Here is a 24,491-nt window from a genome sequence, read left to right on the forward strand (position 1 = left end):
TTACAATGTCCCAATACAGTGGAAATTACTAGACTTGTGTAGAATATGAAGATTATGTAATCTAAGAAAAAGAAAGAAACAAAATGAGATATGAGAATTATTAGTAGAAATAAATTTCAAAAGTTTTAAAAATATTTGTAAAATTTTAAAGGAAAAACTGCATAATAAGTGAATATGTGGGTAATCTAAGATTAAAACTGTTAAAAGCTGGGCTCGGTGGCTCACGCCTGTAATCCCAGCACTTTGGGAGACCGAGGCAGGTGGATCACAAGGTCAAGAGATCGAGACCATCCTGGTCAACAAGGTGAAACCCCGTCTCTACTAAAAATACAAAAATTAGCTGGGCATGGTGGCGCACGCCTGTAATCCCAGCTACTCAGGAGGCTGAGGCAGGAGAACTGCTTGAACCCAGGAGGCAGAGGTTGCAGTGAGCCGAGATCGTGCTATTGCACTCCAGCCTGGGTAACAAGAGTGAAACTCCATCTCAAAAAAGAAAAAGAAAAAACTGTTAAAAAGAAGATTCTAAAATTGAAAAGAATATCCAAATTGGAATATTCACAGATGAGTTTAATAGCAAGTTTGACACCACAGAAAATAAGAACAATGAACATGAGGAAAGAGGAACAGAAACTGATCCTCAGACATAAAAACATTGATGAAAGTAAACCAAGCCTCGATGATATGGAAAGAAAGTACGCAACAACAACAACAACAACAACAACAACAGACTAAAATATACATGTAAAAGTCTAAGAAACATAGGCAAGATTGGAGAAAAAAAATTAGTGAAATAGTGGCTGGAAAAATTATGAATTTTATGGTAACTATTAATTAAGCCAAGCCAAGAAAGTCAAGGAATATCAAGCAGGATAAAGATAAAGAAATCCACTCCAGACATAGCATAGTCAAAATTTTTAAAAATAAAATATAAGTAGAAAACCTGAAAAGCATTGCCAGGTAAAAAACCCACATTGCATGCAGGGGAACACTGATAAAAACTTATGTTGTTTTTTCATGAAGTCAATGCAAGGTGTTAAGTAGTGGGAAGGCCATCTTTAAAATGCCAAAATAAAACCCAAATTTGTCAACCTAGAAAATGTCTTCAAAAATAAAGACAAATTAATGACTTTTTTAAATTTATAAAAGTTGTAAGAACTTTTCACTAATAGAGCTACACTATAACAAATATCGAAGAAATTATTGAGGGGAATTCACTGAAGAAAAATGATACTTAAAAATGAACACAAATTCATACAAAGGAATGAAAAGTGTCAGAATGATAACTGTGTGGATAAATATTTTTAATGTTTTCAAATTTTTAATACATAGTTGGTTCTCTAAAATAAAAACAATACTGTACTATGGAATTTATAACTTATCTAGAAGTGGATGACAATATTACAAAAGTGGGAATGTAACAAAAATATGATTATTTTTGTGTTTCTTCTATCTGTAATTCCTTAAGTTTTTTGGATCTCTTATCTAATTTTTATTAAATTTGTCATATTTTGTTCATTATTTCTTTGAATACTTTCTTCTGTCCTTTCTAATTACTCTGATTTGTGCCTCCAATTGCTTTTCTATTAGACTGTTTAATATTTCCCCACATATAATTGATGCTCAGCTCATTTTTCTTTTGTTATTTTGTTTATCCTCTCTGTGTTTAATTTTAGATCATTTCTTTGTCTACGTCTTCAAATTTACTATTTTTTTCTTTTTATGTCTCCGAGCTCCCATAAATCCAAACCAGTGCAGTTTCTTAGCTATTATATTTTCAGCTCTAGAATGTCTACTGTAGATCCTTCAGTCTTTCATTCTCTTTCTCCTCATGTTCACATTTTTCTCTACTTTTTGAATATATTAAGTTTATTTATAATAGCTGTGTTCATTATTTTTTGTGTTAATTTTGCCATTTATAACATTTATGGGACTGTTTAAATCATGCTTCCTCCTGGTTTTGTCATTGTTTCTACTTCTTCATATGCCTAGTTATTTCGTGGCATACTAGACATTATGAAATTTACATTATTGAGTGATGGATTTAGGGATCTTTCTTTAAATGGCATTGAGTTTGTTTGAGATTATAGTTTATTTATCAGAGTCAGGTAATAAGCCTTGATCTTAAAATAAGACCCTTTATTCTAAGGCTAATTTGGGCTTACTTTTAATGCTATTACACTGTGAGAAGTTTACTCAATGTCTCCCTTATTAGGAGTCTGTCCACTTTGACTAGCGTGATCCTATATTTTCAGGCCTGTGTGAAGTCCATGGATAATTTTGCCTATTTTTTATTGGTTCTTTTTCTAGTGCCATGTAGTTTTCTAATACGTCAGCTCAGTTCAGTGTTCAGCAGTGATTCACAGATTCTCCTCTGCCTTACTTTGCTCTTCTTTCTCTCTTTACTTCCACATCTCTTTCATAGTCTTTCCCATAAATTCCATCCAACCTTGTTTCCTCAAATTTTTCTTTGTTTTCACAAGTCAGCCAAACTCTTAAGATCTATATTTATTTTGAAACCTTTCCTGTGATGTTTCATTGAATATCCTTCTTGGAAATAAGCCAGGACAATGCTAATGCCCACGTTACCTGCTTTCAGGTTCATTGCTGTGTGCTGCATGTTTTGCCATATCTGAAAACAATTGTGTCTCATATTTTGTCATTTTCTAGTTGCAGTGAAAACAGGAGGGAAAATCTGATCAATTCCTTAACCAAATTAAAAAAAAAACCAAATGGTGAGAAAATTAATGCTTTTTTTCTAATGTTAAAAGCAGAACAAGTATGTGTTCTGCTTTCACCAATTTCATTCAATATTTTACTGGATATTGTAGTCAGAATAATAAAATAAAAAGTAATAAAAAGTGTATTTAAAACGTTCTATTAAAAATTACATGGTTTTTCATATAGAAAATTCTAAGGATCCTCCAAAAACAACTGAAAACAATAAATGCATTTACTAGGTCTGTATACTATAAATTGCACCTATAAAAACTAACTGTATTACTATGTACTAGCCACAAACAATTGAAAATTAAATTTAAATAGACAGTAGCATTTAGAATACGATCAAGAATGTGAAATATTTAGGGATAAAATTGACAAAATATGTATAAATCTCTATACTATAAACTGCTTTGAAATTTAAAAAGATCTAAAAAGTGTGACATATACATGTTCATAGTTCAGAAGACTCAACATTGTTATCCTCATACATCTTTGTATACTAATCTATATATTCAGTATAATACCAATGAAAATGCTAGCATTTTTGTGGATATTAAGATTCTAAAATGTATATGAAAAATAAGTTAAAATAATTATGAAAAATAACTAATATGAAGAATTTATACTACTTGATTTTCAGATTTTGTCTAAAGCCTCATCAATCATGACTATTTTATTTGCATAAAGAGTGATATTGATCAACAGAACAAGCTAGAAATTAATTGTGGTTAATGTGGTTGTTTCTTTCCAAAAGTGTCAATGCAGTTCAGTGGAGGAAAGGATAATCTTTTCAACAAATATTGCTAGAACAGTTGGATATTCATTTTGGAAAGAAAAGAACAAAAGGAAACAAACAACCTTAAATCTAGTCTCTTACTTTAAACCATGTGTAAATATTTACTAAAGATAGATCATACAACCAAACCTAAGGAGTAAAACTATAAAACTTATTTTCAAAATAGAAAAATGGAAAAACATTTCCCTGAACTTGGATTCAGCAAAAATTATTTGATTAGGATATAACATGCCATAAAATATACATTAATATTTATTAATATATTAATAAGTCAAAACCTGCCAAAATTTAAAACTTTGAGCTTAAAAAGCTCTCTTAAGCACACAAAAAAACTAGCTACAGGGAGAAAATATTTGTAAACATGTATCTGATATTGAACTTTTACTCAGAATACATGAACATTATTATACCAACTACAGTAAGAAAAATAGCAACAACATAGTAGTGTTTATAAAAGGAGGCAAACATTTGAAGACACTTTACCAAATAAAATATACAAAAAATAGACATGTAAAAATATGCTCAATAACCTGTGTATTAGGGAAATATAAATTAAAATCCCAAAGAGATTTTTCTGGAGTAGAAGACTGAAGGCTGGCGTTACCTAGTGTTTATAAGGATATAGAACAACTGCTGTTAGAACTGTAAAATTGGACTTCCTGTCTTCCTATTTGAATATGCTTTATTTCTGTCTCTTGCCCGCTTGCCCTGGCCAGAACTTCCAGTACTATGTGGAATAAGAGTGATAAGAGAGGGCATTCTTGTCTTGTACCAGTTTTTAAAAGGAATATTTCCAGCTTTTGATCATTCAGTATGATACTGGCTATCATGGTTTGTCATAAATAGCTCCTATTATTTTGAGATATTCAAATTGTTGCTGTTTGTAGATGACATGATTTCATATTTAGAAAACCCCATCATCTCTGTCCCAATCTCCTTAAGTTCATAAGCAATTTCAGCAAAGTCTTAGGATAAAAAATCAATATACAAAAATCAGAAGCATTCCTATAATGAATAATAGACAAGCTGAGTGCCAAATAATGAATGAACTCATATTCACAGTTGCTACAAAGAGAATAAAATACTAGGAAGACAACTTACAGGGGATGTAAAGGACCTCTTAGAGGAGAACAACAAATCACCGCTCAAGGAAATAAGAGAGGACACAACCGAATGGAAAAACATTCCATGCTCATGGATAGGAAGAATCAGCAACATAAAGTAGCACTTAAATAGCAAATTTGCTCGGGTACTTTATTACATCATCAAATACTGAGGTTTTTGATTTTGTTTTTTGTTTTGAGATGGAATCTTGCTTTGTCACCCAGGCTGGAGTGCTGTGGCGCAATCTTGGCTCACTGCAACCTCCGCCTTCTAGGTTCAAGCAATTCTCTTGCCTCACCCTCCTGCATAGCTGGGACTACAGGCGTGTGCCACCATGCCAGACAAATTTTTATATTTGTAGTAGAGATAAGGTTTCGCCATGTTGGTAAGGATGGTCTTGAACTCTTGACCTCAAGTGGTATGCCCGCCTCAGTCTCCCAGAGTGCTGAGATTACAGGCCTGAGCCACCGTAACTGACCATTAAATATTGACTTTTAAAGTTGTAGGTGGATTGACAAAACATTAGGAAAAATTCCCTTCTATTTACAGTAATTTAGGAAAATACAGTGAACCGAGAGAAGAATGGAGCCTTTAGCCTTGAGCATTCCAATTATTTCTCTTATCTCCTGATAGGGACAGGGATTAGGTTAACAAAATTTAGAGATGGGTTTGCTTACAGTATTTGATTGCTTTGGTAAATATAGTGCTCTTCACAAACATGGTGGTATTAACAAGTGTGTGGTTCACCATATATTATTTTTCTTACTGCCACAACAGTTGGAAATGTTCCAAGTAGTGGAATCTCCATTAACCAGGTTCTCCATCTCAGGAGACATGAAAAAGTCCTTCCAGTTGAAGTGAAATAGCTATTTAGCATAAACAAGAAATAAATTTATATTATTGTAAGCCATTTATGTTTATTTATTACTAAAGAATATCTCTACTGTCAGGCAAGTTTATATAAAGACAAATTGTGTATCATCATGTTATATCAAATTGTCATAATGTTATGTTTCTAGGTTTAAAACTTGACAAAAATTACTTCTATTATTATTATTCTTTGTATGTCAATGCCCTGTTGCTGAAATAAATATCCTTCTACTGTTTGGACTTGAAAATACTGATCCTGCTATAATAAGCTAATAAAGAAAGCAGTTTATTTTTGTAAAATCCTTTATTGGTAAAATAGAAACTTGGCAACTCTAAGTGCACAATCTTTGTTTAATTTTGAATTTTTGTGAAAAAAAAAAAAAAAAACTTTCTGAAATTTGAATCACTTAAACCCACACATTTTGTAAAGCCACAGCCATTTTTCCTATAAAACGGTTACCTAGTACATCATCTCTTGCTGGACAAGTCTTAACCTAATGCCACAGGACTTATATGTAGTAACCTATAACTTATGTATCTCATGAGTATCATTATATATTTACTTATGTTTTACAAGTCCTTATGAGACCTCACGGACAGACTGTGATGTACCCTGGGAAATATAAAATATGAGAGACTTATATTCAGTTCTTAAAACTTTTGGGTCATAAAATTCAGAGTTCAGAGAATTCTTACAAATTTAAATTGCTAGCTGCTGTATTATTATTTTTAAATTATACTTTAAGTTCTGGGGTACATGTGCAGGTCGTGCAGGTTTGTTACATAGGTATACACTTGCCATGGTGGTGGTTTGCCGCATCCATTGTCCTGTCATCTATGTTAGATATTTCTCCTAATGCTATACCTCACCAATTCCCCCACCCCCTATTATTCCTCCCCTTACCCCCCCACCAACTCCCAGGCCCCAGTGTGTGATGTTCCCCTCCCTGTTTTATTTTGTTTTTAGTGTGCAATGTAACAATTTACTCCTAGCTATATTGTGTTTTTTAAAACTTAAAAAAATGTGAACATGAGTGGTCATAACATTTATCATCCAATATAAATACTTTTGTGAGTTAATGGGATACTATTTTGAATTATATCATGGAGTTGTGTAAATGAATATGGTCCTGAGTAAACTATGCCCAATTGTCATGTTAGTTATAAATACCATTATAGAATTGCATGAATACATATATTCTAAGATGACTGACTATATATATATATATATATATATATATATATATATATACACATAAATATACATAGTGTGCAGACTATATATATACATATATAAACATAGTGGATTCTGTGTGTGTGTGTGTGTGTGTGTGTGTGTGTGTGTGTGTGTAGTCATCTTAGAAATGTGGGGGTTTTGTTTCTTTCGTGGTGAAATAGTGTGACTAGTGGAATCTGTTGTGAACGTTTAAGTGAGATCATTTATTTTTCTTATAATTCTTCTCTTCACACAGTCCTTCAACATGGTACTCTTAATCTCTTTCTAAATATATGGACAAGACTGGAGTGGCCAGGAATTTGGGAGAAGCTGAATGTTTTTCTTTATAGAGTTATTATTTTTCTGATATCACCATTTGATTGGAGCTTGAGTGCTAGGAATAATTTGGCATTCTATTTTGCATGTCTTAAAAATAGAAGAAAAACACTTTGTACAGACTTAAGTCTCCTTCCCACTATCCCTCACTTATATCCGAGAGAGAGAAAAAGAAAGAGAGATAGAAAGAGTAAAAGAGAGGGAGAAAGAATAAGAGAGAAAGAGAAGAAAGAAAAGAAAAGAAAAGAAAAGAAACTGTCCTGGGAATCTTACAGAATTCAAAGACAAGCAAACTATCAGGAATCTTGGAGGCTTTGCTGTTTTTACCCTCTGTCTCTATTTCTCACTGCACATTATCTTATTAAATTTTTTTTTTCTATTTTTTTTGTGTGTACACAACTATCCCTATTTGTCAAGTTTCTCCCCCATTTATGAGTCCAGCCAAGAGCCAAGACAGCCATATTTTTTTCCTAAATCGCAATTCCAAATTTCTAAGAAAGAATAGCTTGGACTCAATTTGGGTCCAATTTGCTCCCCCAACTCAAAAAAATAGTAAGCACAATCTCAAAGACATAACTCTCAGATAAGGGGGTCATTGTGAGCTTGGTGGGCACCACCAAAGGAATTTTCGATGATACTCCAAACTTAGAAACACAAAGCTAGATTATCATAACTTAAATACAAACTTTCAATATATAGACTGGGCGCAGTGGCTCATGCCTGTATTCTCATCACTTTGGGAGGCCGTGGCAGATGGATCACTGGAGGCCAGGAGTTTGAGACCAACCTGGCCAACATGGTGAAACCACATCTCTATTAAAAATACAAAAATTAGCTGAGCATGGTGGTGGATGTCTGTAATCCTGGCTACTTGAGAGGCTGAGGCAGGAGAATCGCTTGAACCCAGGAGGCAGAGGTTGCAGTGAAACAAGATTGTGCCAGTGCACTCCAGCCTGGGCAAAAGAGCAAGACTGTCAAAAAAGAAAAGAAAATTAAAATAGCTGTAGCAAGGAGATGGCTATGCCATAAATAACATTTTTTTTCCTCTTTTTTTAAACATTCAATATATGCTGCGGTAATTTTTTTCTGCCATAAACATATTGAAGAACCAAACAGTAAAATATAATCACATATATTGGATTCAGCAACCAAAGGATCACCAAAATCTAACATCTCACTGCAGTATACTTTGGGACTAAGAATGGCAATCACTGTGCATAAGAATGAAATTCAAGACCTTGAGAATGGCATTTCTATAGCAAAAAATGAATAGACTGAAGTAAATCCACTAGACAGAAGAATGTGAATGAATAAAAAGACCTGAGAAACGTGTCACTCCCAACATCAGTCAGCTACGTTTTTTGAAGTTTAAATCCTGATGCCCAACTGACAGAGATTCTATGATTATATTTGATACAAATGCCATTTAGATTTCCTGGTTACTAAAAAGCAGTATTTTTTAGGTAATGTGGCTAATAAATGTTTCAGTGATGGCAGGTTCTCAAATAAATTAACACAGATTTCTTATTTCAAAATGGAACACTAATAATAACCTAGGTAGTGTGAATGTTTTTATATTTATGTGAATCCAGTTTGTAAGTGACCCATGGGAACCAAGCCCATAATGCCTAAGAAATATCAGTTAGACACCATTGTGAGCACATAGATTGTCTAGTGAGCGTTTATATTGCATTGTCCAATTAATAAAGCAGTGTTAAGAAATTTGGTCAGTAAGCCTATAAATTTGGTATTCATAGGTAAAAAGTAGAAAAAAAAAACAGCCTATGGGTTGCTACAGGGCCCTTTGTATCAGCAAAGTACTGAATTTCTCCCAGTCTATGAGGCACTAATATATTTCAGAATTTGCTATAGAAAACTCCCTTTAGGATGAAACAGGAAAGTATGTTAACTAAAACAAACAAACAAACAAAAAACCAGTAAAAATAAAAGTTAAAGGGCAAAAGGGAAAAGACAAGTTCTCAGAAATTACTTATAAAAAGTGGAGGTCATAGGCCAACAAGCTCCTCCAGGTCATTGGGTACATTATCACAGCTTTCGGTATAATTTTCTTTACATAAGGTCATTAACCTTACAAAATCATCTGATACTCATCATCATATAAAGCTCTATGATGTACTGTTTAAGACAAAATAGATGATACAATATTTTTGGCAGAAGACATGGCATATATACAGTATTTAAAAAACTTAAACCAATAAGATCAATTCTAGAAACATTGAAGTTATTCATAATGATGATGGGAGTTAGAGCGAAAGAAAGTACGAGGGCCACATTTCAACTATGTTGTTAATAAATATGAGGAACTAATAAAGAAGATAACAGATGATGGCATTGAAGAACAATAATACTGATTTCATAAGCCCCCCCAAAAGAGGGTAGATTAATTAGAATTTGGTTCAGGGTGAGAGTCAGAAAGCCTGAATTGTAAGATTCTGATTATTGTAATTACAACAATAAACAATATTGAGTTTATTTTATTGTCAAGTAAAATTTTTGAGGCAAGCATTTTAGGGAAAGTAGGGCAACCCATTCTGTCGGTCTTCATACATTTTATTGCTCTTCCTTAGGTAGCCACCACTTGCAAATCAGGTCATGGCCCAAGATACTGGTCCAGCTTTACTTTCTACCTATTAGAAAAGAGAAAACAGAAGACACAACACAATACTCCTCCCACTAAGATAACTTTCTGTAAATCATACACATACTTGTATTCACATTCTGTAAGTCAAATGTTAAAGTTATATTCATTCTGCCTTGCAGAATGATGATGAAATTTGTTCATCATATAAAGCTCTATGATTACTGTTTAAGACAAAAATATGTGACTCCATTCACATTGAAATTGAGCCTCTATTCCAGAGAGTCATGTGTCAAACTAAAACATCCACGTATATTTTTCTGGTGAAGGAAAAACAAATACAGAGAGATAATTGGTGTGTCTATCACAGGCAGGAGTTCTTGCAAGATGAGAAAAATAATAGCTTAAAAGGATAAAAAAATATGAGTATGAAGAACAACTTTTTCTGGCTCCTTGTAAGGTAGAATGAATATAACTTTATCATTGGAATTATCCTTTCCTTCATCTCTTTTGGATTTTACTTTGCTTACTTTGTTTTAAAGTTTGTTTGCATCTATAATTTGCTGTCTTCATTAGTGGTTTGCTTGCCTCTGTGTCTCTACCTATCCATAACTTTTATTGAAAATGAGCTTATAGGCAGATAGCACAATGGAGTTAGTTTTCAAAAAAACCGTATTAGAGTAGCAGTTAAGAAGCCATGTCTTGAAAATAAACAGTTATATATTCAAATTTTGGTTCTGCCACTTGTCAGCTATGTTACTTGGACATATTACTCAACCTCTGTAAAGCTTAGTTTCCTAATCTGTGATAATGCATATAAAGTTTCTAACATAGTACCTGGAATATAATATCTAAAATAAATATTAGGTATTTTTTGTATTCATACAAAATCACACATAGCAAGTGCCTTTTAAATATTTATTTGGTTGGATGGAAAGCTTCGCTGTTGTTTTCAGATCTAACAGAGCCTGTAAAGGGAGAACTCTGCTCCTGTTTGACTAGAAATGGTATTAAAAAATTAACTTCACAGCTCAGAAACTCAGACTCACTATCAACTTATTTCACATCATCTTTGCTGCTAAGCTGCTGATGTCCAAGTGCTTGATTATTACTAGATTCTCTTTTCCAGTTAAGTTATTTCACACTGGGATGAAGCAGAAGGCAGCAGCGCAATGCATAATTTGAAGGAATTTAAGATGAGAAAGGGAACACCATGTTCACATTATGGACCAGTGATCAGACAGTTATTTACATGCTTGTCCCAATGCACACGGTCATCTTCTAATCCAGTAGATCTTCCACCCCATGTTATAGAGGAAACATAATCAGTGTGCATCCAATTCACAGGGATAACTACATTAATCAGCAGTTGAGTTGAGGTAGAACATGGCAGAGTTTTAGCTTATTTTTTTCTACTTCCTTTAGAAATGTTTGCATTTTACACAGCAATCCTGAGCAAATGGAAATGACACAAGTTTCACATTCATGGCAGGAAGTATGGATCAGATCACAAATAATTTGATCTCTACCTCAGTTTCATTTTCTTATTTACAGTTTCTGCGTTAAGGACTTTTTGGTGCTGACTACTTAGCTGTTTGATGGAGACAGAAAACCAGACAAATCTTGGAGGATTTACAAGAGAATCTGGAGGTCTGAAAAGCAAAAACAGAAGTACATACTCTAAGCAGGAAAACAGCAACAGAAAGCTTTCCAAATGAGAAGCTGTAGATCAGGCAAAGAAACTGAGATAGGGATGCTAGGTCCAATAAATGTTAAGTATAAATAAATTATAATCTCAGCTTCAGGGTAACTGGTATTCCAACAAAGGACTTGTAGTGCTTGCTCAAAAAGTATAGGTTGAATTAATTAATTAAATTCATGAAATCTACACATTATATACTATTTGAAACCATTTCTCTCTTTTTTATGTAAAAATAAACTATTATGTGCTTTTAGTTTTAAATACAGTGTTATTGAGAATTTATTATTAGACTGAGAAAATTATAATTCACATAGTCTCAATAATTGTTCCTCATTCATTCCTCATTTTTGAAATGGGGCAATATTAGTTATATCTTAAAGTTGTTGAGAAGATTAAATGGAATGATTTATGTAAAACACGTTCCAAGATAACTGGCAACCTATAGGTCTACAGAAAATGTTTGGTTATTTGTTTATCTAGGATTTAGCCATGAAATTATTGCATGTGTATAATTTTATGGGTAAACCTTATGTAAATTAAGTTAAAATAGAGGGAAACTTTTTTTAAGATATAAAAGAAATGGCTTCTCTAAAGTCAACATGTTATAAGCAGTCATGTAGTTTCTAATGATTATTAATCAAAAAGCATACACTCCAAATATTTCTAATCAGACTATCATATTAGGGTGATTATGTAGCCTGAAAATCTGCCATGTAAATTAAAACACTTACCTTCTAAATAGCCAGCCTCATTGGCTCACATGATATGTTGAACAGTATACATGATTTTAGTTTTAGCAATTTTAGACTTTTAAAACAAAGAGTTAAAATGATACCTAATATTACCATAATGAGAGTTTCAAACAGAAGTAGAGTTTAACATGAGAAAAGAGACTATTTGTGAGAGAGACTCCTAAAATTCTCTACAGCCTAGGGAACCCAAGTTAAATTTTTGTCTATTTTGACATAACAATGACTACCCATTTAACTGAATATAGCGCAGGGTCTGAAATAAAATTTTTTAAGTAGCCTCTTTTATAAAGAAACAGAAAATACAGCACCATCTGGTAAAAATAAAGTGAAGTTCTTAGTGAAGCAGGAGACCCAGGGCTCTGTATCAGGCCCAGCAGTGTCTCCTTTACTCCTTAATACAACCATTTTATGGATCTTATGCATTTTGCATTATTGAGAAAGCACTTTTTCTTAGAACCCACAAAAAGCATGTAAACACAGATAAAGAGGCTCTAACAAGATACTTTGAACTATTTGGAAAGCACCTATGGAATGCATTCTTCATATTTTATATAGTAAAACTTTAAAGTATCACAAGAGTTTCAAAATGTTCCCAAGAAAATTGAAAGTCATACATTGTTAATCATGAAAAAGGGGGACTTGAACAACAGAGAATAATTTTTTAGGTCATGCAAATACCCACGGTCTTACTTCCTCCTGATTAAAATACCCATACCAAACCCATGGTAAGGCATAGGCTTCAGACTCAGAAAGGCCTGCGTTCAAATTTGGCCCATTTAGCTCCAAGTCTTGGGTAAATTACTCATTCTCAGAGAGCTGTGATTTCTCTTTTGATCCTCATTTGTCAAAATAGGCAATTTTAATTATATCTCATGGTGGTTGAGATGGTTAAATAAGATTATTTATATAATGTCCATTGGACAGTATGTAGTATATAGTAGATGCACAGCAAATATGTGGTTATTAGTTCATTTAGGATTTATCCATGCAATTATTAAACCAGTGCATTGGAAGTTAAATTCTTCACAGACACATTGTATCTCTGAATATCTAATAGAAGTGAATACATTAAAAACACAGTGTGTTTAATATATCCATAAAATAAATATTAAATATTCTAATACTCAGTTATTTCATTACCTTTACTTGTTATTTATATATAAACCCACAAATTTGCTTTTAAATGTATATTATTCATATATTATATGTAAATATACCTTAAATATAATACTTTATATGTATAAAGGAACATAAATTCACTTTATAATATACTTAATGGTAACTTAAACTTGGATGCTCCTGGTTTATTCAGTAAGCAGAACTCCAGATTTTCACATTTCAGCCATCAACTTTTATTGCCTTATTCTCTGATAATGCATTTTAACCATTTTGTTTTAGGAAAATAGTATTAGTTTTACCATTACTAACTTGTGGCAGCTACTACTTGAAAACCATCTTTATAATAACCAGAAATTAGGATTCCAGATAAGTTATTTAAATTTATTTGGCAAACTTCTCCTTTTCCAGGCTTTCCGAAAGATGCTAATAAATGGTAAGTATCTTTAGATATTAGCAAAAAATTCTAATTCTAAAATTTGGGACCATATTTATTATCATTCTTGGTATTAAGTTTCTTTCCCAGTTAAAATAATAAAAGTTGTAGATATCCACCCTCCCCATTTTGCAATCTGTCCTCTTTATAGAAAAACTCTTGATTGTTTTCCAGTGAATATAAAAACAGAACTAATATGTAGTGAAATATTATGAGCTCACCACGCAATAAAGCACTTTAAATCTATTAATATTATCTCCTTTTCAGATTAATGACTCTCACTTTTAGATAGTGATACTAAGAGAAGTAAAGAAGTTGGCTCAACATCACAAACCTATGCTGTAGTGGGCTGGCATTTGAAACCAGGTGTTGTCATTACAGTCTCTGCTTTTAAATACTTTTTTAAAAGCAAGAAATCTACATAGACTTCAATGAAAATTGCCTAAGAATATCTTCTTTGGCCACATGCTTTTAATGTCAATTTTTTTTCAGGATTATTATATCAACTAGATTTCTCACACCCATTCACTCTTACTTCTCACACTCAGTATCAGTTTATTCACCACCTCAAATATGCAGTTTCTCCTCCTAGGGTAGAAGCCACAGTGTTCCTCAGTTACAGCAAGGAGTGCCTTATGTGAGAAATGGTAGAAACAATGGTTGATACTTGTTATGGAGAATAGTCAAATAACTCCGAAGCATGTGAAATCTGAAGTTTCCTATTTTGAAAGAGTTGTTATGTAGAAGACAGGTGGCAGAACTAGAACCTAGAGGAAAATTAAGGGATAAAGATTTTCGCTCAATACAGGGAAAACATCTTTTAAAAAACAATGTAATTAGTGTTGTCTAAATCATAATTGAAAAGTCTTGGGAAGCAATGAGCTCTCTGTGGATAAACTCACATTCTAGAAGGCAGTAAGGCAAAGATGTTACAGAAAATGATCCAGCAACAGATGGGGTTAGAAAAAATATAAGCAAAAATATAAAAATAGTTATACAGTTTGTGTCAGTTTCCTTTTGATTGTCAAGGGTTGGTGGAGGATTAGAGAAGAGGAAGTCCCAGGATGCTATGGATTAAATATCTGCATAACATTACCCGCAAATTCATGTGTTGGAGCTGAATTGTTAAAGTGATAGTATTTATAAGCGGAGTCTTTGGGAGGTAATTAGGTAAAGAGGGCAGAACCCTAGGAATGAGATTCTTGCCCTTATAAAAAGAGATATGTGAGGGCTTGTGTCCTGTCTACTGTCCTCCATGTGTGTTAAATAGGGCAGCTAAAACAGACATGCCACACATTGGGTAGCTTAGTGACTCCATAGTTCTGGAGGCTGGGAAGCCAAAGATGAAGGTGTCAGTAGATCTAGTGTCTGGTGAAGGGTGCCAAATGCCTGCCTTTCCCTTGTAGTCCCACGTGGAGGAAAGGCAAAAGGAAGCAAGCCCTCTCATGTGTCTTTTTGTGAGAGCACTAATCCCCAACGAGAGATGACAAAACAGAATGAAAAAATAAAAAGAACGAAATAGGCAGTATGAAGCCAAACTTTAGTGACTTGACAAACAATAGACATTTTTTTCTTGCTCTGCTCATATATAGACAAAAACTGGGACTATTTTTGTCCTACTCTGCCACACTTGAACAAATTTCAAAGGAAGCATCATAATTGGGCCCATGATCAGACCAAACCTTTACCTGACTTACAAAACTTTCTGAGTATTTTTTTTTTCGTAGAATGGCTGATTTCCTCAAGAAAAAAGAAAATAAGTTTACGAATAAGGTATCTAAAATACATATTATTTAAGGCTTTATTGGTAAATAGTTGGATGCTAATTTTTTCTTCTGAAAACAATGATTAAAGGCTACAATATTTGTATCTCAAGAAATGTCTCAGGTTTTTTTCTCATCACCAAACTTAAATCTAACTCTTAAGTAAAAGTATTTTAAATTTGAAAACATAAATTGTATTTGCTTATTGGTTTGTTTTTTAAAGATAAGTCATTAAACTTAAAGCCAAAAAATAAATTGTATATTTACGAGTAGTAGTTACCATACCGATGTGCTAAAAAGTTTATAGATTTACCTACTACAATAACAACTTTCTAATCAAAAATTGAAACCATTGGGAATAAGTATTTTGTTACTATAACCTTGCATTGTACGATATAGATTGAGTATCTCGTATGCAAAATGCTTGGAGCCAGAAGTGTTTCAGATTTCAGATTTTTTTAAAGATTTGGGAATATTTATTTCTGTATGCATAATGAGACATCTTAAGGATGGGACACAAGTCTAAACACAGTCTTCATTTATGTTTAATATACATTGTCTACACAAAACTGAAGATGATTTTATACAATATTTTATGTAACTTTGTACCTGAAAAAGTTCTGTCTGTGTTTTAACTGAGACCTGTCACATGAAATCAAGTGTGGAATTTTCCGCTTGTAGCATCATGTCAGCAATCAAAAGTTTAGATTTGGGAGCATTTCAAATTTTGAATTTTTGTATTAGAGACTCAACATGTATTTCCTACAGACTGTCATTATGAAAAACCGGAAGACTGATTATTGTCTAAGTTTTACTTTCTAAAATTTCTAATATCATTCAGTATTTTCAACGTTTTTCCTGGTAGTTTCACCTTGGACCGCTTGCTCCAAATTCACACATCGACCTAATAATTAAAAACTAGTAGAAGGAATTATCATATTAAAGGCTTAATTTCTACAAAGCATAAGTTAATAGAGAAAAAGAAGTGCAAAGAGAGGCACCAGGTGGTTCATAGGACCTTCAGGTAAAACAAATGAGATTTTATTAGGCTTACAGATACAATTTTTGCCTGTGTGTCAAGGGATAACAGGAGTGTTGATTTGAGTTGCTTATGAAACAGGTATGTTTAGCTCAGCAATATTACTCATCACTCAGCTTTTTAATCTGCCAAGAGATGGGCACCATTTGCACTTATGAACTGTGTAATTATGGTGATTCAGGTTGCGGCTTATAATGAAGCTTCCATCACAGTCTGCTCTCTCGATCTTTCATTTTCTGTTTCTCTAAGTAAAGAGAGACCAAAGAGAATTGTACTTTGACCCTGGCTTAAGAGTGGAACGTAGATATCTATAAAACTATGTGGTATGTACATTTATAAAACTTTTACTTTGCATTTTCTCTAGGTTTGAGAATAAAGTGTGCATGCAATCCAAGATAAATGAAGGAAGTTAACTTCTTTTTAATTATCTTTTACTGACAGATAAAGCAAAATAGAAAAAAATTCCGTATTTAACCTTGAGAAGCGGAGGCACAATAGAGAAGTGGAAAACAGATTGTATGCATCTGATCATGCCACACATTCCCTTTAGGCTGCAATCTCTGCTGTTATTACCCACAGCAACTGAGACTGCAGTCCTATCTCTGTGTTTACTTCCAGTTACCCCACAATTGGTACAGAGTATTGGATTGAGCCTTGTACCTCAAGGAGATCAACTAGCTAATTTTTGTAGCTGAAATAACTAAGTTTTTGAGAGGATAAGAAACCTATCAAAACCAGAAGTAGAGCTCCTAACCCAGCCTGTGATCCAGGTATTGTAATACTTCATCTGGTCTCAATCAGTAATCTAGCCCCACTTTCTGTTTTCCAGTCTGATCTCTCCCTTTCCTAAGGCTGCTTTAATTTCTGATAACACTGTAAAGATTTTAGGACTTACTGGTATTTTGCCTCCTGGGGTCACTTTTCATTAAAAAAGAAACTCTATTCGAATAAATGAATCTCTACTATTGGATTTTCCAAGGCCATGATAGACCAGCTAGTGAAACTTTTTTTGTATGGTAATTTGGCAGGGTGAGTGGGTGGGGAGGAGACGCGGAGAGGAATTCTTGTCCTCAGTCCTGATGTTTCTTTCCAGGTGAATGTGGTCTTCCATGTGCTATACTCCTTGCCTCTCTCTGCTCTTCCATTCACTACATACCAGAAAAGATGGAGTGATTCACTTTGATTAGTAAATTTGGAAAAAATTAATTAGACATGCTCGGAATATTTCCACTCTTTTTTGTCTTAGAACGCAGCTTCCCTCAGAGAGCAATATTTTATCTTTACAAATTGGTATACATGTTTTGACTCAGCATTGCCTATAACAGGAGTATGTCTGTATAATTCCTGGATTATTATGCCAATGGGTTCTCATACTACACTTGTCCTTCAAATTAATTTTTGTGGTAAAATTGATGCTTTTACTTCTATCTTCTCATATGTGTCAATTTGATAGGTGCATAATAATGCCTCATTGTGGTTTCTAGTTCATTTTTGTGACTCAGAAATATAGATGTTAGTTCAGTTTTATTACCTATTTATTTTCTTATATGAATTGCTTTCTCATGCCCTTTTCTAATTTTTCTCTTTAGTACTTTACAAAGCACTTTGAAAGTGAGTTTGGAGATAATAGGAAAGTATTTCAGGTAGACAAGGTGCAAATAATAGTTTTGGTTGATGTTAGCATCCACATACAGGAATGTCTTCTTTTACAGTAAAATATTAAGTGTGTGTGAGTAGAAGATAGAGAGGAAATAATAGCAATTTTAAGAGAGTTATATGAAAATTCTTTGAGATTTTTAAGAAAAATGTTAACTTGAACAAATGAACATTTTAAGAAAGCTATTGCTGCTTAGTAATGTATAAGTCAAATGGATAGAAATTTTCCACTGTGTGATGTGAGGTGTCTAGAAAGTTGGGAAAGTGTTAGTTCAATAGTGCTGTAGAGAAAAAGTTTTCAATATTGACCCTATATGCTCACCCATCTCTCTTCACCTAGTGGAAATACTTTTTAAAATACATCATGTTATTCAAATTTCATATATAACCAATAGAACTGAGCAATGGTGTTTTTGAAGTATGGGGTAATAGATCCCTGTCCTCTGCTAACACCCTTATCCCCTTTATGACTTCCTAACATAGCTAATAATGCAACAAGAAGAGCTTTAGAGGTGCAGGAAACTCAGAAATATCCCATTGCAATAGAAGAATATGTTTGCTTTTAAGGTAGCTTCTAAATAGTCTGTTATATAATCATTTTGTCCCAAAGCAGTGACTTTTCATACACACCCTGCCCATGAGTCTGACCATAATTCATATTTCACGAAATCAGGTTCTTTTTGGAATACCCAATTCTTTTTTTTTTTTTAATTGTACTTTAGGTTCTGGGGTACATGTGCAGATCATGCAAGATTGTTGCATAGGTACATATATGGCAAGGTGGTTTGCTGCCTTCATCCCCCATCACCATCTGGTATTTCTTACCTCATTATCCCTCACCACTACCCCTACTGTCCCTCCCCTAGCCCCCACCAACTGACCGTAGTATGTGATGCTCCCCTCCCTGTGTCCATGTGTTCTAATTGTTCAACACCTGCCTATGAGTGATAAGATGCAGTGTTTGGTTTTCTGTTCTTGAGTCAGTTTGCTGAGAATGATGGTTTCCAGATTCATCCATGTCCCTATGAAGGACACGAACTCATCATTTTTTATGGCTGTGTAGTGGTATATATGTGCCACATTTTCTTTAACCAGTCTATCGTCGATGGGTGTTTGGGTTGGTTCCTGGTCTTTGCTATTGTAAACAGTGCCACAATGAACATACGTGTACATGTGTCTTTATAATAGAACAATTTATAATTCTTTGGGTATATATCTAGTAATGGGATTGCTGGGTCAAATGGTATTTCTATTTCTAGGTCCTTAAGGAATCGCCACACTATCTTCCACAGTGGTTGAACTTATTTGCACTCCCACCAACAGTGTAAAAGTGTTCGAAGCTGGATACTACTGGTGACATACATTTCATTATAGTTTGAGGGTTGTCAATATAGATACTCCACTCATAGATACCAAGAACGTTGTTAGGAAGAAAGATCTAATCTTTAGAAAAATATTATTGACATTTCATAAAATATTTATTCAAAGCTTGAGAAGGAAACTGTCTGGCTCTTAATGTTTTTCAGCTACCACTGAGTCTAATTCACACATCTTTTCTCTTTTGGTTGTAAATATTATACAACTCCCTGCACCCCACCCCATCACACCTGGCTCTGAAAGCCTAAAAAGAAAAGCTTTAAGAAGCTAAAATTTTAATAGAATATGAAACATTCACATGAACTTCTGAACTTAAAAATGGGGAAAAGAGTTATAGACTCCAATGGCTAAATCTCAGAATCTTTTACATTTCATAATGAAAATTTCTACATATAAAGATTCAAACTATTTGGAGACTTACATTTTAAAGGATAATTCTACTTTTTAGGCACCGTAACTTATTTTTATCCAAGAGAAAGAAGAAATGTGTAACTGAAAAGATTTAGTGATAATGTTGTGATAGGAGTCAAAATGTCTCTAGTTGGCATAAGCATAGAAAAAGAACTTTGTTGCAAAACACTTGAGCTCTGTTTGCAGAAATAAATGACTAGCAGATATTTTTGTTCCCTCGGTTATACTAATGGATAAAAGCATGCTGATAAGTCACTGTAGCTGTGTGGGGTTAATGCCAGAATGAAATACCAGACCTGTACTCTTTCTTAGGAAATAGCAGATTCTTACAGATGTGCCCACAACTTATTTTACAGGCTAACTAAATTGCCTGTAGAACATGTACCATCGGCCCTAGTCTTTGCTTTTGGGGTCACCACAATAGTTTCTTTTAGAAATTTCTTAATTTCAGCAAAGTATTCCATGGAAACTTGTTTTTTTCTCCCTCTTATATTTGTTCTTCTGTCTCTTTCCCTTCTTTTCTGGCATTTGCTTCTCTTCTATTCCTTTGGAGAAAGCACAGGCTTTAGAGTTAGTCAGAATTTAACTCGAATTATCTCTTGGTCAAAATAACTATGGAAAAGTATTTCCTTTCAGAAACCTCTCTGTTTTTTCATATGGAAAATGGAAACTATATACTCTACACTCAGGATTAGAATTAACTGAGAATGTTTGTAGACACATAGATTGCAGAAGTATCTGAGTATCTGCCACACATATTTTCTCATTTTCTTGACTTTTTTTTTCTTCTTAATCAGTTCAGTTCTCTGTAGTAGATGAGGTTGCTATCAACAGGGAAGAGCTAGGAATTTCCAGCTTAGCAATTTAATACTTTTAAGAAGTATACAATTATGTTGTACAAATGCAGAAACCTAAGCAGCTTATAGGAGCAAGAATTACAGTAAGATTGGCCCACCATGCTTTTTGCCATCCGCCACCTTTGTACTTTTATCAACAAAAGGGCTACCCTGAACTTTCAAATCAACAGCTAAGCTGTGGCCCTATTACTACACCCCAGAACTATGATACAGATACATGATTACAGACCCTGAATAGCAGTGGCCATCTGCAGAGGCACTTTGAAATGGGACATGGTTTCATTTTAGACTATATTTTAAGGCATAAGAGTGTGTCTCCGGAATTCAAAGTTGTAGAGAAAATACTCTCTGTTTGTAATACAGAAGAGTGACGTTAGAGGACTCTCCAAGTTTCCTTCATGGATTAAAAAGTTGAGGATTCTTTTAACTAAATGAATTCTGGGTCCTTTCAAGTAGTAGTACTCTTACAACTTAAATAGCACATGTGTAAGTTACCATTTCATACTAATTAGCCCCAGAGGGGCGTGGAGGTAGGGGAAACAGTTAAAGAAAGACTTTCCTAGATGTGTTCCTAAATCTGTCATTTATGTTGGATTGGTAATTATCAAATTTATGAATAATCAAAAATTATATTGAGCTTTTCTAAATGCAGATTTCTGAGTCTCACATTTAGAGACTCTTATTCAGTAGCTCTGGAGCATAGTCTAAGACTCTGAATTTTTACAATGCATTTTAGGAATCCTGATATAAGTCGTCCTTGAACTTTACTGAAAAACTTTGCCCTACACCCTGCCTTATAAATAAGTTATACAACTGCTTCTTGGGGCTGTTAAGCAATGGAGTCTAGTGAGATTGTTGCAATTTCTTGTGCCGAGAGAAAGAAATCCAATTAAGAAATGTAAATTCCTCTTCATGCTGAGAGGGTATGAGGCAATAAAAATATGAATTTCTTTATGTTGCATAGAAGCTTCTGGGAGCCCATAAAGGGTGAGCAATCCTTACCAAGCAGCTGGACTGTCATCATATTCTCTGGCTTTTATGGGAGAAGATGAGGTACTTTCGGCACTTTTCTGAAAACAATCTCTTTAAGAGTTTCTGCACAGGCTGCGAGGCTTTTTCTTTTAATGCTTGAAATTCATAATTAACTATTTAGAATAGGGGAGAAATGTTAAAATATGGAATAACTACAATCCTTTTTCAGGATGATTATCTGATTTCTAATTGCACCCTGCAATATAGTTGTTCAGAAAGACTGGTGTTTGGAAGTAAAGAAAGCGTTTTCAGTAACTTGGAAGGAGACTTGTTAGTGCTTTAAAAAAGAGTGAACAATTCTAATTACTACTCATGCTCCAACATGGCTGTGTTACCCTGAAGCAGGCCACAGCACGGGGCTGGAGAGCCCATGGGCTTCCATTGAAAATGTCAGAAAAGTAAAACAAAGATGAAAAACAAGTGAGAGTTTGGTGTGAGAGATTCTATTGCCTTGATATGCCCATGGAAGCAGAGTTGAGTGACGGAGCTGTTTTTTTATTTTTTATTTTTTATTTTTAAATCATTGAGAGGTTCCTTTCATTTAGTTTTCTGAGAGAAGTCTATGTGAGCCTGGCTGAATCCTATCTACCACTTCAAATACTGTCTTCCTTCCCATTTTTCTGTAACATGTAGTGAACTTGTTCGGATAACCTTTGCACGTAGATTCCTGGTTAGGTTTCATTCCTCACACCCTAACTTTTGTAAATTCAATCTCTGCCTTGGTGATTCTAAATTCACATCAGACATATCCTATATAAGCAAACATATGTTGTTCAAGACATGTTCCTAAGTAGCATCTTCTATACCACTTCTCTGTTTTTTGTTACGCGCCTGCTTCTTGATTTAAATGATGCTATTTTGGGAAAACTAATGTGCTCTGGGATTAACAGCAATTGCCTTTGTAAAAATGCATTTGTGGAAGTCCATCATAACTTGAACCAGCAAATCTAAGTGACTTCTTTCTATGTGGAGTGAATTCTAGGCTACTATATTCAAGGATTGCTTTATCAGCCACAGAAGAAACCGCCAAAAGTAGAGATTCCCAGAACAATTGTAAATGAATCATTGAATTTAGAACAACATTTTGAAATGATTTTCAATCATTGGATAGACTTAGTAAGTACAGAGACAACTCAATTCTGGTGCATATCCTCGCCATTTAAAGATATTCATAGGTTTAAAATTTAATGTTTTCTTTTCATTTGGAGTGAATTTATTGTTGGCAGGAAATGCATGAGAGTCCGGACTGGAGAATTAAGTCTTCTGTTCCCTACATAATGGATCTAGCAGAAATGGTTAGCTATTTAGGATTCAGGAGTGCTGCTCTGCCAGTCTACATTAGGCATGATTAGGGAGGACCAGCTGAAGCCAGGATGCATTGAATTCTGTAAAGTATATGAAACCACCTCATGTCAGGGCCTTATTAAAGAATGAAAGCTAGGAATTTGGCTAAGCACACAGCAATGTAAAGATTGAATATCTCAGCAATTTACCTCAATCATAATATTTCATGTCCTTTATCCCTTAGTTTAGGGCCCACTATCTAGCTTAATGACTTCAACTTCCTCTTCTATATAGGCTCTAGGTCTCTGACATAACATTGATTTCTGTAAGCAACCATAGGCACGTTCTGACTGCCATGTTGTCTCCTAGCTAAGGCATCTTACACTGTAAAATTAGGAGAATCCCACCACATCTGAGATCCAAAGTAGGGGTATACTAGAGCAAGGTCATATCACTAGTTAGTGGAAGAGCAGAGATTTAAGTTCAGATTTTAGGAAAAATAAGTAAGGTAAAGCTTAGACAAATGTTGGAATACATGACATATAACAGATCAACTTGGTTTGTGATTTGTGTAAGGTATAGCATTCTGTATTAGTTTCTGCCAAAAAGGAAGGAAGGGAACATTTATGGAACACACAGAGTTTGAGTTGGGCAAGCTTGGGCTCAAATTCTGTCTTACTTCCCCCAAATCACTTAGCTGAGTGATTTGGGGGAAATTACTAAACCTCTCAAGGACTCACTGCCATCATTTATAAAAATGGGAGTAATATTAAACTTCATAAGAATTTGCGAGATCATTTATAAAGTGGTTGGTAGCGTGCCTGACTAATAGTAGACTTAGTGAGGATTCATCTGCAAAGCCTACGCTCTCCCTATCGTATGGTAGATCCTTCCTATTGGCAACATCGCTGTATTTGTAACTGTGTATTTCCCTGTCACTCTAATAATATTCATAAGACAATTTCCACTATGAGACATCAAAATTTCTAAAACTGCATAAGGTTGACCAATACAGTTGGAAAAAAGAAGAAAATACCATTATATATTTATAAAACAAGATTTTAAATGAGATCATTGAAAGTTTACTTGTTTATCTTTCAGAGACACCTGGTGATTCTCTTTTCTTCCACAAGTAATGTATAGTTATATATTTAATTGCTATTTTGAGAAAGGTATTCCTCCAAATGGGCATTAGGGAAACAGGACAGATTTTAATTAAACAATTTAGCACATACTGAATAACCCCACTGGGAGGCATGATAAAGGTATGCTTAATTGGCTCAGAAAGATTGTAGTAAAGTGAGAACTTCAAACACAAAGTTAACTGCAGAGATAATTCTACATGTATATCCTAATCAACAGCAAGGGAAACTACTAACAATTTAAATAGGCAAGGGAGGAAAATCAGAGAGTAGGCCAGACTT

The 24,491-nt window shown here is 34.0% G+C and overlaps 1 pseudogene; it reads left to right on the top strand.

Annotated features, from left to right (window-relative positions):
- The first annotated feature begins 603 nt into the window (after positions 1-603).
- Positions 604-24,491, top strand: part of LOC101037807 (chloride intracellular channel protein 4 pseudogene) — a 106,943-nt pseudogene continuing 83,055 nt past the window's right edge.

The sequence above is a fragment of the Saimiri boliviensis genome, chromosome 2, assembly GCF_048565385.1.
Source record: "Saimiri boliviensis isolate mSaiBol1 chromosome 2, mSaiBol1.pri, whole genome shotgun sequence".
NCBI classification, from domain to species: domain Eukaryota; kingdom Metazoa; phylum Chordata; class Mammalia; order Primates; family Cebidae; genus Saimiri; species Saimiri boliviensis.